This window comes from Oncorhynchus gorbuscha, linkage group LG04, assembly GCF_021184085.1.
Source record: "Oncorhynchus gorbuscha isolate QuinsamMale2020 ecotype Even-year linkage group LG04, OgorEven_v1.0, whole genome shotgun sequence".
Classification (NCBI taxonomy): Eukaryota; Metazoa; Chordata; class Actinopteri; order Salmoniformes; family Salmonidae; genus Oncorhynchus; species Oncorhynchus gorbuscha.
In genome coordinates this window covers 1,174,649-1,187,148 of record NC_060176.1, presented here as the reverse complement: position 1 = coordinate 1,187,148, position 12,500 = coordinate 1,174,649, and the positions used below count along the sequence as shown (strand labels likewise).

Below are 12,500 nucleotides of genomic sequence, written 5' to 3'. Positions count from 1 at the left end.
ACCCAGCTCATTGGGGGAGGGTTTGTCCAGGGTTGGCGGTTATTGTAAAATAAGAATTTGTTTTTAACTGACTTGCCAAGTTAAATAAAGGTTACATTTAAAACTAATAATAATAAATAATATTAAAGTAGTTCTTGACCAGGTTTGCACACATTGCAGCAGGGATTTTGTCCCACTCCTCCATATAGACCTTCTCCAGACCCTTCAGGTTTCAGGGGCTGTCGCTGGGCAATACGACGTTCAGCTCCTCCTTCAAAGATGTTCTATTGGGTTCAGGTCTGGAGACTGGCTAGGCCACTCCAGGACCTTGAGATGCTTCTTACGGAGCCACTCTTTAGTTGCCCTGGCTGTGTGTTTCGGGTCGTTGTCATTCTGGAAGACCCAGCCACGACCCATCTTCAATGCCTTTGAGGGAAGGAGAGGCTGTTGGCCAAGATCTTGCGATACATGGCCCCATCCATCCTCCCCTCAATACGGTGCAGTCGTCCTGTCCCCTTTGCAGAAAAGCATCCCCAAAGAATGATGTTTCCACCTCCATGCTTCACAGTTGGGATGGTGTTCTTCACAGTTGGGATGGTGTTCTTCACAGTTGGGATGGTGTTTGTACTCATCCTTCTTCTTCCTCCAAACACAGCAAGTGGAGTTTAGACCAAAAGCTTTATTTTTGTCTCATCAGACCTTCTCCCATTCCTCCTCTGATCATCCAGATGGTCATTGGCAAACTTCAGACGGGCCTGGAATGCGCTGGCTTGAGCAGGGGGACTCTTGCGGCGCTGCAGGATTTTAATCCATGACGGCGTAGTGTGTTACTAATGGTTTTCTGAGACTGTGATCCCAGCTCTCTTCAGGTCATTGACCAGGTCCTGCCGTGTAGTTCCATGATCCCTCACCTTCCTTATGATCATTGATGCTTTAAGAGGTGAGATCTTGCATGGAGCCCCAGACCGAGGGTGATTGACCATCATCTTGAACTTCTTCCATTTTCTATAATTGCGCCAACAGTTGTTGCCTTCTCACCAAGCTGCTTGCCTATTGTCCTGTAGCCCATCCCAGCCTTTGTGCAGGTTTACAATTTATCCCTGATGTCCTTACACAGCTCTCTGGTCTTGGCCATTGTGGAGAGGTTGGAGTCTGTTTGATTGAGTGTGTGGACAGGTGTCTTTTATACAGATAATGAGTTCAAACAGGTGCAGTTAATACAGGTAATGAATGGAGAAGAGGAGGATTCTTAAAGAAAACTAACAGATCTGTGAGAGCCGTAATTTTACTGGTTGGTAGGTGATCAAATACTTATGTCATGCAATAAAATGCAATAAATGACTTAAAAATCATACAATGTGATTTTCTGGATTTTTGTTTTAGATTCGCTCTCTCACAGTTGAAGTGTACCTATGATAAAATGACAGACCTCTACATGCTTTGTAAGTAGGAGAACCTGCAAATTGGCAGGTCAAATAATTGTTCTCCCCACTGTACATACATACATACATACATACATACATACATACATACATACATACATACATACATACATACATACATACATACATACATACATACATACATACATACATACATACATACATACATACATACATACATACACACACGTGCACGCACACACTCACGCACACTCACAAACACACACACATGTCACACACACACACACACACACACACACACACACACACACACACACACACACACACACACACACACACACACACACACACACACACACACACACACACACACACACACACACACACACACACACACACACACACACACACACACAGACACACTCTGGGGTGTTGTGTAAACTATACTTAGTTGTGTTTACGCATGACCCTTGCAAAAGAGATTGAGAGACAGGGAGAGTGAGACAGAGAGAGAGAAAGAGAGTTACAGAGAGATAGAGATACAGAGACAGACAGAAAAGAGACAGACAGAAAAGAGAGACAGAGAGTCTGAGAGGGAGAGAGAGAGACAGAAAGGGAGAGGGAGAGAGAGACCAGCTCAGCCCTCCAAAGGGCAGGATAGCCCAGACACGGTCACTCTAGTGGTGTGTAAACTCAATTAGAGGTCTTGCTGTTATGGTGGGCTGTTACGCCATGACCCAGTGACTTCACAGCGGGAGAGTGTGTGTGTGTGTGTGTGTGTGTGTGTGTGTGTGTGTGTGTGTGTGTGTGTGTGTGTGTGTGTGTGTGTGTGTGTGTGTGTGTGTGTGTGTGTGTGTGTGTGTGTGTGTGTGTGTGTGTGTGTGTGTGTGTGTGTGTGTGTGTGCGTGTGTGTGTTTGCACGTGTGAACGTGTGTTGAAGGGTACAGGCACTTTCTATAATTTATGGCCCAGACAGAACCTCTTCTGTAGTGTAAGACCAGTTTGATCAGAGACTGAAGGCTCTCTCTGATTATTCTATGGTATTTGGAGCGACTGCACTGAATCATAAACAATATGTATATATTTGTCTCTTAGTGACTCAACATTGTGTCTGCTCTACTCTGCCTGTGGTAATGCCTGTCAAACCCAGTGGACTCAGAGCCTGCTGTCTGAATCTGACAACATCAGTGTCTCCACCAGCCAGCCTGTTTCCAGGGTAACTACTGTTTTGGCCCTTTCAGACAGAATGGGCACCCTACTTAAAAGTCATGTCTGTCGACACCTGAGGGACTTACGTGTGTCTGTGTTTATTTAGGTTCCTCTGGTCCAGACTTATATATAGGGTGGGGGTCACAGGATGCACCCCAAATGGATCCATATTCCTTTCATAGTGCACTACTTTAGACCAGCGCCCATTTAGTTTTGGTCAAAACCAGTTTACTATATAGGGAATAGGGTGCCATTTGTGAAGCAACCACAGTTCTTACAGATGGCAGTGTGCTTTGTGTGTCCGGGTGGGGTGGGGGACGAAGGGGGGGTGGCTTCACACATGGGCTTTGTTTAGGCTGGAGTCTGGGTGCAGGGTTGTGCCTGTCGGGAGGACAGCTCAGTGGGAGAAGACTGAAGTCCTGCCTCTCAGCTGGTGTCTTCTTTGGTGTCCTGTCAGACACCCACCAAGTTACTGATGAAAGAGTGTGTGTCTGACTCTCTTCTCAGTGTGTGTGTGTGCGTGTGTACCCTACATGTGTGTGAGTATGCTTGTGTGTGTGTGTGTGTGTGTGTGTGTGTGTGTGTGTGTGTGTGTGTGTGTGTGTGTGTGTGTGTGTGTGTGTGTGTGTGTGTGTGTGTGTGTGTGTGTGTGTGTGTGTGTGTGTGTGTGTGTGTGTGTGATTTGCACAATTTCAGGAAGAATGCGGTGTTCGCCACAGAATTCAGTGATGTTAGCTGGAGCACAGCTAGTCTCTCCTGTGTATACACACAGTGTGAATACGATACCAACCCTGGTCTACTTGCGGAGACGATATCACTGCATCTGATTATTAAACAAGATTTAGGTCCAGGTTTCTCTCCTCTAATGAACATCACATAGATTAGTAGTGTGATTTACGGTCTGTTCTGAGAGATACGGTGACTAGCACTACGTCGTCTTGGATAGGGAGTCTGCAGCTGAGAGGAGTGAATGTTGCTCGGCACATTTGCACAGTGATGACACACATGCGTGCTCGTGTGTGTGTGTTGGGAGAAGTTCACATTTATTTTTATTTATTTTTATTTTACCTTTATTTTACTAGGCAAGTCAGTTAAGAACATATTCTTATTTTCAATGACGGCCTAGGAACAGTGGGATAACTGTCTGTTCAGGGGCAGAACGTCAGATTTGTACCTTGTCAGCTCGGGGATTCGAACTTGCAACCTTTCGGTTACTAGTCCAACCACTAGGCTACCCTGCCGCCCACATCATTAGCTCTATTCAGATAAAACCTCTATCAGAGTTACCAGGGATCTCTTCTTTGGTAACAGAGTTACCAGGGATCTCTTCTTGGGGAGCAGAGTTACCAGGGATCTCTTCTTGGGGAACAGAGTTACCAGGGATCTCTTCTTGGGGAACAGAGTTACCAGGGATCTCTTCTTGGGGAACAGAGTTACCAGGGATCTCTTCTTGGGGAACAGAGTTACCAGGGATCTCTTCATGGGGAACAGAGATACCAGGGATTTCTTCATGGGGAACAGAGTTACCAGGGATCTCTTCTTGGGGAACAGAGTTACCAGGGATCTCTTCATGGGGAACAGAGTTACCAGGGATCTCTTCTTGGGGAACAGAGTTACCAGGGATCTCTTCTTGGGGAACAGAGTTACCAGGGATCTCTTCTTGGGGAACAGAGTTACCAGGGATCTCTTCTTGGGGAACAGAGTTACCAGGGATCTCTTCATGGGGAACAGAGATACCAGGGATTTCTTCATGGGGAACAGAGTTACCAGGGATCTCTTCATGGGGAACAGAGTTACCAGGGATCTCTTCATGGGGAACAGAGTTACCAGGGATCTCTTCTTGGGGAACAGAGTTACCAGGGATCTCTTCTTGGGGAACAGAGTTACCAGGGATCTCTTCTTGGGGAACAGAGTTACCAGGGATCTCTTCTTGGGGAACAGAGTTACCAGGGATCTCTTCATGGGGAACAGAGTTACCAGGGATCTCTTCATGGGGAACAGAGTTACCAGGGATCTCTTCATGGGGAACAGAGTTACCAGGGATCTCTTCTTGGGGAACAGAGTTACCAGGGATCTCTTCTTGGGGAACAGAGTTACCAGGGATCTCTTCTTGGGGAACAGAGTTACCAGGGATCTCTTCTTGGGGAACAGAGTTACCAGGGATCTCTTCTTGGGGAACAGAGTTACCAGGGATCTCTTCTTGGGGAAGAGTTATCTCTTCTTGGGGGATTTCAAGTTTTCTATTCATCTTTTTATTTTCTACCTCCTGTCTCCCCAGTGTGGAGCGACCCAGAGCCAGACCCAGGGTGCCGTGTTCCTGCCTGAGTTTGCTCTGTCCCCTCAGGGAAGTTTCCTGGAGGACGCTACCGAGGACCAGTTCCTTACCTACAGATACGACGACCAGGTGGGTACACACACACACACACACACACACACACACACACACACACACACACACACACACACACACACACACACACACACACACACACACACACACACACACACACACACACACACACACACACACACACACACACACACACACACACAATGGAAAACCTGATCCTCTGAGTGAGTCTGCTGTGAGTGACGTGTGGGAGTAAGTGAGAGAAAGATGGGATGTTTTTGGGGTGTAGACAACAAATGAGACACACATGACATGTCAAAAGAACAACTATTTATAAGCAGTAGGAAAAGTCCCCAATGTCTTTTTCTATAGTATACACTATGTGAGAAGATATTGAGTGGACCAGGATACAATGCATTCATTCATTCTTCTCTCTGCATCTTCTGAAATGTGGAACATTTTCTCCAGTTTGATTGAATAAAGCAGTGAGCTCCTGCTGATCCATCTGGCGTTGGGCTGAAGAGCTCAGGATAATAAAGATATCTTGTTTTTTTGCTCTCAATTTGTCCTTTTGGATCAGGAACCACAACATTCTGGTTAAAATGTTGAGGACATGATGTTTTGAAAAGCTCACATCTGACCAATATCAGGACAAATGATCCCTAATTATACGCAGAAACATGTCTGCATGTTTCACGTTGGATTTCTCCTGAATGATTGGTCTGTAATTTGTATGGTTCCATGGCCCAGTACTTTTTTTGAAGCACCCAATTCAATAGAAAATACTGGTCTGTCACTTGGCCCATGGGTTAGTAGTTGAATAGAGATGAAAGATGGCATTACATTTGTCTGTGAATTTCAGACATGCAGTTAAATGCCAGAGAGGCTATTGAAGAGAGAACAAGTGGTATAAAGAGGCAGAGCCTGACAGAATATCTGTCCCATTTTTTAGGCACACAGTAATGAGACATTTCCTTTAAAACACATGTTTTCAGGCCATAACCTTTCTGTAGAGATGGACCCTGTACTGGAGATGGGAAGGTGGTGGTCCCTCACATTATCACAACCTATCACATTACAACTGACTGAATCAGTGTTGACTATTACTATTAACTATTAAGGTTGCAAAATTCTGGTAACTTTCCCAAGTTTCCCAGAAATCCCGGCTGTAGAACGCAGGATTCCCTGCTTATTCCCTGCTGATACTGAGAATCATTCAACCAGGATGATTCAGTCAGCAACATCACTGTGACCATGTCGGTCCCCAAACCTGCTGCTATAGGGACTTGACTTAGGACTGGGTGGGGACTCAGTATCAAATACAGTACAGGAGCGCAACTTTGGTTTTAGAAGGGTGAAAGTCAAATAAAAAGTTATTTCATTTTATTTTTATAAATACAGTCAGATTAACATTCCAAACAGCCTATCCGACTCCTCGGAGGCGTCCACATGGTCCTAAAGCACACCATTACCTCGTTTTGTATCACATTCCAATCTTAAAACTGTGGGGGACAAAAATGCTATTTCAGAATGTGGGGGGGAACATGGCGCCCCTGACTCAGTATGTTCAGTTTAGATATTCCAGTGCTACTAGGAGGATTTGTATGGAATGGGGTGCTTACCTGGGGAATGTCATATATTCCATGTAATGGCATCTCCCAAAAATACTGTATTTTCTTATTTATTTTTAAAGCTGACACATTTTGACCTCATTCAGGATTTGTCAAAGCTTGCTTTTGGTCTTTTGGGAGATTCCATAAATTTTTATTTTTTGAGTACCGGTACACAGTATGTTTGACTCTTTGTTGAAAACTTCACGAATGATTCAGCCTGTCTCCCCTAGTCTTGAGTGATGCAGTCATGTTAAGTCCAAGATTGTAGAATTAGATGCTTCTGTCTCTCTCTTGTTGAGGATGTGTGTCTAATGCTGTTCATGTTCCTGACTTAGACATGTCTGGATGAATGATAGAGCTGCATTAAGCTACACAGACACGGTGGATAGTCTGTACATTTGAGTCTTGTTTTGGGTTTCTCTGTGTTAGTGGATGTGTGACTAAACCAGTTCATGACTTACACCTGAGCTACATTAACATGGCTGATATATCTGTAGTATCTATAGACTATAGTCTGCATAGTGTTCGTTGGAGTCTTGTTTTGGGTTTTTCAGTGTTAGTGTGTGTGGGATGAAAGCTGCTAGGTAGTGAATTCATGGGGTATGTGTGGCTAAGCCAGACATTGTCTGGTCACTGGGACTGCTGCCAGGTGGCTCAGTGATGCTGTGGTGCTGGCTGCGGGAAGATCAAGGTTGTCGGTTCAATTCCCACGTCGGTCTCATACGCTGACTATGTGTTCACTGGGAGGAGGTTTTCACACACAGTGTTACGATCAACTAGGAGTGGTGGGTGAAATCAGGCACAGAGAGCAGGGTTCAGTCTTTCTTTCAAATTTATTCCCCAGCGCAACAAAACAGTCACGCCAACACACAGGGCGTATATAAGTTACCAGTCCAAACAACAGGACAAAATAGTCCGGAGAATAAATACACAAATAACTCACACCATCAAACACAGAGTAACACAAACAAGCCCGCACAACTACCCAGCGGGCCTAGTGCCCTTAAATACCCTACAAACAAACCCTAATACAAAACAGGTGTACCCAATTACCCAAAACAAATGGAAAGGGAATCGATGGTAGCTAATAGGCCGGCGACGACGACCGCCGAGCACCGCCCGAACAGGAAGAGGCACCATCTTCAGCAAGGTTCGTGACAGTACCCCCCCGAGGACGACCCGGAGGACGAGGGGCAGGGCGATCCGGGTGGAGGCGATGGAAATCCCTCAAGAGGGAAGGATCTAAAATGTCCCTCCCCGGTACCCAGCACCTCTCCTCCGGACCGTACCCCTCCCAGTCCACGAGATACTGCAGGCCCCTCACCCGGCGTCTCGAGTCCAGAATAGCTCGTACTGTGTACGCCGGGGACCCCTCGATGTCCAGAGGGGGTGGAGGGACCTCCGGTACCTCACTGTCTTGTAGGGGACCAGCTACCACCGGCCTGAGGAGAGACACATGAAACGTGGGGTTAATACGATGATAAGAGGGAAGTTGCAATCTATAACACACCTCGTTTATCCTCCTCAGGACTTTAAATGGCCCCACACACTGCGGCCCCAGCTTCCGGCAGGGCAGGCGGAGGGGCAGGTTTCGGGTCGAGAGCCAGACCCTGTCCCCTGGTGCGAACACCGTTGCCTCGCTGCGGTGGCGGTCAGCGTCTCTCTTCTGCCGTTCACTGGCCTGCCTGAGAGAATCCTGGACTGCCCGCCAGGTCTCTCTAGAGCGCTGTACCCACTCCTCCACTGCAGGAGCCTCGGTCTGACTCTGATGCCACGGAGCCAGGACCGGCTGGTAGCCCAGTACGCATTCGAATGGTGACATATTCGTGGACGAATGCCGAAGAGAGTTCTGGGCCAACTCTGCCCACGGTACGTACCTCGCCCATTCTCCTGGCCGGTCCTGGCAATACGACCTCAGAAACCTGCCCACTTCCTGGTTTACTCTCTCCACCTGCCCATTACTTTTGGGGTGATAACCAGAGGTAAGGCTGACCGAGATCCCCAGACGCTCCATAAACGCCTTCCAAACCCGAGACGTGAACTGGGGACCCCGATCGGAGACGATATCCTCTGGAACCCCATAGTGCCGGAAGACGTGGGTAAATAGAGCCTCTGCAGTCTGTAGGGCCGTAGGGAGACCAGGCAATGGGAGGAGACGGCAGGACTTAGAGAACCGATCCACAACGACCAGAACGGTAGTGTTCCCCTGAGATGGGGGAAGATCAGTAAGGAAATCTACCGAGAGATGGGACCATGGCCGTTGTGGAACCGGGAGGGGCTGTAACTTCCCGCACTGTCCTATCAATCCCCGGATGACCCGCAGACGGTAGTGTGTGGGCCCACCGAATCAACTTTTCACGGACACCAAGCGGTACGTAACTTCTACCAGTCGGACACTGTGTAGGCGCAGGTTCAACCCTCAACGCCCGCTCGATGTCCGCGTCCACATCCCATACCACTGGGGTCACCAGCCGAGAGGCTGGAAGGATGGGAGTGGGTTCGATGGACCGGTCCTCGGTGTCATAGAGACGGGACAGCGAGTCGGTCTTATTGTTGAGGGAACCTGGTCTGTAAGAGATTGTAAATCTAAAACGTGTAAAGAACATGGCCCACCTAGCCTGACGCGGATTCAGTCTCCTCGCTGCTCGAATATGCTCCAGATTACGGTGGTCAGTCCAGATGAGAAAAGGGTGTTTAGCCCCCTCAAGCCAGTGTCTCCACACCTTCAGGGCTTTTACCATAGCTAGTTACTCCCGGTCCCCCACATCATAGTTCCGCTCCGCCGGACCCAGCTTCTTAGAAAAGAAAGCGTAGGGACGGAGCTTCGGTGGCGTGCCCGAGTGGTGAGACAGCACAGCTCTAACCCCAGCCTCGGACGCATCCACCTCCACTATGAATGCTAATGAAGGATGCGCCAACACGGGAGCCCCAGTGAACAGTGCCTTCAACTGGTTGAAGGCTCCATCAGCCTCTGCTGACCACGGCAAACGCACCGGCCCCCTTCAGCAGTGAGGTAATGGGCGCCGCTACTTGGCCAAAACCCCGGGTAAACCTCCGGTAGTAATTGGCAAACCCTAAAAACCGCTGCACCTCCTTTACCGTGGTCGGAGTCGGCCAATTACGCACGGCGTTAACGCGGTCACACTCCATCATCATCCCCGAGCTGGAAATGCGATAACCCAGGAAGGAAACGGCTGGTTTGGAGAACACACATTTCTCAGCCTTGACGTATAGGTCATGCTCCAGCAGTCGCGCAAGAACCCTGCGCACCAGGGAAACATGCGCGGCGCGTGTGGTAGAATAAATCAAGATGTCATCAATATAGACTACCACACCCTGCCCGTGCAAGTCCCTGAGAATCTCATTATTATCTCTATAAAATTGGTTGTTGAACATTGCTAGACAACCATTTTCAGGTTTTGCCATAGATTTTCAAATATATTTGAGTCTGTAACTTGGCCACTCAGGAACATGAATAGTTTTCAGTAACTCCAGTGTAGATTTGGCCTTGTGTTGTAGGTTATTGTCCTGCTGAAATGTCAATCTCCCAGTGTCTGGTGGAAAGCAGACTGAACCAGGTTTTCCTCTAGGATTTTGCCTGTGCTAAGCTCCATTCTGGGGTTTTTTTTCAGGACAAAACTAAATTGCTTTGCCACATTTTTGTTGCAGTATTACTTTTAATGTTTTGTTGCAAACAGGATGCATGTACTGCTTTCCTTCTTTTCACTTCTGTCAATTAGGTTAGTATAGTGGAGTAAATACAATGTTGTTGATTCATCCTCAGCTTTCTCCTATCACAGCCATTAAACTCTGTAACTGTTTTAAAGTCACTATTGGCCTCCTGTTGAAATCCCTGAGCGGTTTCCTTCCTCTGGCAACTGAGTTAGGAAGGACACTTGTATCTTTGTAGTGACTGGTTGTATTGATACACCATCAAAGTGTAATGAATAACTTCCCATGCTCAAAGGGATATTGAATGTCTGTTTATTTTTACCATCTACCAATTGTAAAATTGGAACCTCCCTGTCTTTGTGGCTGAATCTGTGTTTGAAATTCCCTGCTCGACTGAGGGAGATAGTCATTCAGAAATCTTGTTAAAACACTGTTATTGCACACAGAGTGAGTTCACTATTATGTTTGTTAAGCAAATGTTTACTCCTGAACTTATTTAGGCTTGCCATAACAAAGGTTGAATAATTATTGACTCAAAACATTTCAGCTTTTAATTTTCAATGATTTAGTAGAAATGTCTAAAAACATAATTCCACTTTGACATTATGGTGTTGTGTGTAGGCCAGTGAAAAAACATCTACATTTATTCCATATTGAATTCAGGTCAGAACAACAAGCGTGGAAAGTCAACGGGTGGGAATACTTTCTGATGCATGGTGTGTTCACACACACACACACACACACACACACACACACACACACACACACACACACACACACACACACACACACACACACACACACACACACACACACACACACACACACACACACACACACACACACACACACACACACACACACACACACACACACACACACACACACACACACACACACACGCATTGGTAAACCAGCCAGTCTGTGGAACACACAAGCACACACACACATGCATACACACACGCATTGGTAAACCAGCCAGTCTGTGGAACACACAAGCACACATACACATGCATACACACAGATGCACACACACACACACACATGCAGGCAGACATGCATACACACACATGTACACACACATAGACACACACACATGCAGGCATACATACACAGATACACACATGTACACATACACATTGACTGAGGCTGCTAAACCAGCCCGTCTGTGGAACACACACAAACACACACACATGCACAGACACACACAGACACACACGGAGACACACACACTCCCATACGCCGCCCGCTTGCACACACACTGCCAGGGGTCCTATACCAGCCAGCTTAGGGAATATCTGGAATGCACTGCACTGTATAGCAGAGAGAAACATCTGGAAAGCACTGCACTGTATAGCAGAGAGAAACATCTGGAATGCACTGCAATGTATAGCAGAGAGAAACATCTGGAATGCATTGCACTGTATAGCAGAGAGAAACATCTGGAATGCACTGCACTGTATAGCAGAGAAACATCTGGAATGCTCTGCACTGTATAGCAGAGAGAAACATCTGGAATGCACTGCACTGTATAGCAGAGAAACATCTGGAATGCACTGCACTGTATAACAGAGAGAAACATCTGGAATGCACTGCACTGTATAGCAGAGATAAACATCTGGAATGCACTGCACTGTATAGCAGAGAGAAACATCTGGAATGCACTGCACTGTATAGCAGAGAGAAACATCTGGAATGCACTGCACTGTATAGCAGAGAGAAACATCTGGAACGCACTGCACTATATAGCAGAGAGAAACATCTGGAATGCACTGCACTGTATAGCAGAGAGAAACATCTGGAATGCACTGCACTGTATAGCAGAGAGAAACATCTGGAATGCACTGCACTGTATAGCAGAGAGAAATGTGTAGCGTGGGGCGTTTCATGATTTTGACACGCAAGCGCACACACCTTGTCTGTTAGTCACAATAAGTTGAGATGCCTTATGTTGAGAAGCAGGCCTATTATTTTCCCAAATGAGCGTGCGTTGTGTCAACCTCTCATTCTGGTGTCATTCACCAGACTGGTGGGTTATTCTAGCATTAATGTGTGTCTTTGTCTGTGTGTGTGTCTGTCTGGATATTATTTTAGGGGTCTAAGTGGTTTTGGTTGAATGGGCTTTAGTTAGAAAACATGGGCCTCTGTTTGTTGTGTGAGGAATGAGTTGAGACTATGGACAGGACATGCAAGTGAGTCAAATACACACACACACACGCACACAGGCAAACACACACACACACAGACATGCAGACATGCAGACACACAACACAT

General features: G+C 46.9%; 1 long non-coding RNA gene across 1 annotated transcript in view; it reads left to right on the top strand.

Annotated features, from left to right (window-relative positions):
* The window catches only part of LOC124033509, a 28,762-nt gene extending 23,774 nt beyond the window's left edge, over positions 1 to 4,988 (top strand). Inside the window, exon 3 of the long non-coding RNA XR_006838392.1 lies at positions 4,870 to 4,988. This is a non-coding gene — a long non-coding RNA (uncharacterized LOC124033509). The remainder of the gene's footprint in view (positions 1 to 4,869) is intronic.
* Positions 4,989 to 12,500: the final 7,512 nt, after the last annotated feature.